Source organism: Mesitornis unicolor, unplaced genomic scaffold (assembly GCF_000695765.1).
Source record: "Mesitornis unicolor isolate BGI_N332 unplaced genomic scaffold, ASM69576v1 scaffold18972, whole genome shotgun sequence".
In the NCBI taxonomy this organism is placed as follows: domain Eukaryota; kingdom Metazoa; phylum Chordata; class Aves; order Mesitornithiformes; family Mesitornithidae; genus Mesitornis; species Mesitornis unicolor.
Window position 1 is genome coordinate 9,293 of NW_010167346.1, and position 2,427 is coordinate 11,719.

Genomic DNA, 2,427 nt, shown 5'->3' on the forward strand with positions numbered 1-2,427 from the left:
CCAATACCTTTTCTATTATGTCACTCTCCATGCCACCTTCCTTCTTTTTTTCCATTTAAATGCAAAGACACAAAACCAAGCTCTGGCTCAGGAAGCATGTCAGCCAACAAATACCAGAAGCTGAAAGGGTTATACAAAGAAAAACAAAATTCTATGCTTGCTATTCTTGTTTTCCTCCCCTGTCAACCTCTAGTTTAGACTAGTCTAAGGAGGAGATAAGGTAGCTACTCATAAATTTAGGTATGCTTTCCTGTTCCTTCTCTATCCTCTTCTATTTTGTCTTTACTTCAGAAAATCCACCTTAGAAAATCAGGACAATGTCATACCACTGTACACTGCTGTGAAACGAAAACCTAAGAATACTATGCCTGGCCTGCCTGTTGCCCTGCCAATTCCATCCGAAGTTTTGTAGGTCCTAGGAAATGTTCACGTTGCAAATAGGTTTCAGCATGTCTTCAGGAAACAATATTAGAGTCTCTCTTAAAATTTCATAGGATTATGATTCAGCATTCTTTGAAACCAATGGAAATCCTTTCTTACAGTGAATTGATTCAGGATTATATCTGCATTTTGCCTTTTCTACAGCCTGTACCTTCCTGCCATACCCACCCCATTCAGTAGATTTTGCTTTTGCTTTTATTCATAAACAGTCACCAGGTCACAGAGCTCTTTCATAGCACCGGAGATTAGACTAGCATGATTCATGAAGCAAACCGCAGGACCTAGCAGAAATCTGTAAACAATCTGGAATCAACAGGGACTCTATACGTCATCTAGCTGTGGTACCCTGTTCCATCTGCAGTGCTCAAGAGAAAGCTGAACCTGAAAAAAAACTCATATTAAAAAGACACGCTGTTAGAGGGAGTCAACAGAGTACTCTGAGGCAAGGACCAAAGTACTTAAAGAGACGTTTAGTTTGCTGTAGCAAAACTTCATGAGCATAATGGAGAAAAAAATTGACATTTGGAATTGAGCCAGCCCTAGTAGATCTGATTCAAAGTCCACTAAGATCAGTTGGATCCTTCCCATTCATCTTGAGAATATTGGACTCTGGCACAATGCAAGCAGCAATAACAAGAATTAGGAATGTATTTCAGTAGAGGGTTGTTTTTGTATCAGCTGTTATTTTGCATGGTAAATGTGGTTCCTAGATCTCCCTGTAAGGTACCTGCATGTACACTAAGAGGATGCATGCAAGAAAGTAATTTCTATAGTCCAACAGACTTTTCTGTCCCAGGGCAGCCTGAGATATGTAAATTTTTTCACCTTAAGCTTTTTACTTTTGCAGGGGCTAAACATTCATTATTGGTGCTCCTTCAGAATCACATCATTTCCAAGCATATAATAGGAGAGATTGCCAGTATATAAATTTAAAAAAGGAAAAGCAGTTTATTACCTGATGTTCAGAAGAACAGTATGTGTGGACAGCATTGGCCTTTGTAAAATTGTTCCCTACAGTGGTGGTCTTAGGCGCTGATAAAGCCCTTATCAAATTCACTTACGTGCTGCTTCTGTGCATTTGTTCACTTGAAGCTTGTTCCTAAATAGTTATGGCCTCAGCAAAGGAATTGGATTTGCAAGCCAGTTCTTCAGCTGATGTATAGCCAGTATACTGCCAGTGAAAATCAATGGTGTTACAGTGATACAAATTGGCTAATAGTAACTAATGTACAGGCTTAGCCTAGATCATGGAATGGAGTGCAATATGCTCCAGCCAGAAACCTTTGCATCCAGATGTCTTTCCTCATCTGTGAGAATCACAGAATCACACAGAATCGCTCGGTTGGAAAAGACCTCTGAGATCATCATGTCCAACTGTTCCTGTCTACCCCCTAAACCATATCCTTAAGTACCTCGTCCACCCGCTCTTTAAATACATCCAGGGATGGTGACTCCACCACCTCCCTGGGCAGCCTGTTCCAGCTTCTGACAACTCTCTCAGTAAAGAACTTCCTCCTAATCTCTAACCTGAACCTCCCTTGGCACAGCTTGGTGCCATTTCCCCTTGTTCTATCCTCCATCACCTGGGAGAAAAGACTAGCACCCACCTTTCTACAACCTCCCTTTAGGTAGTTGTAGGTGGTGATGAGGTCTCCCCTCAACCTTCTCTTCTCCAAAACATTACAGTGGAGAATGCGGGCATCGATCCCACTACCTCTTGCATGCTAAGCAAGCGCTCTACCATTTGAGCTAATTCCCCCTCCAAGAATATAGCACTTTGACTACCTTTCCCAAAACCAAATTATAAATCCCTTGAACTAACCCAAGTGTCTTGGACAGTGCATTTGTGGGAGGTGAGGCCCAGGATCACTCCACTCTCCACATCTCCTCTCCACCAGCATCCCTCTAGCTTGCTGGTTGGTGCGTTTTGGGGTGCAAGGAGTGCATTTTGGAGATCTATAAAATATGCTTCCCCTTTAGCACCCT

At 42.1% G+C, this 2,427-nt stretch overlaps 1 non-coding gene across 1 annotated transcript; it reads right to left on the reverse strand.

The window, feature by feature from the left end:
- Window positions 1-2,127: 2,127 nt before the first annotated feature.
- Window positions 2,128-2,200, reverse strand: TRNAA-AGC. Its single transcript has one exon. It is a non-coding gene; the product is annotated as a tRNA-Ala (tRNA).
- Between the last annotated feature and the right edge of the window lie 227 nt (window positions 2,201-2,427).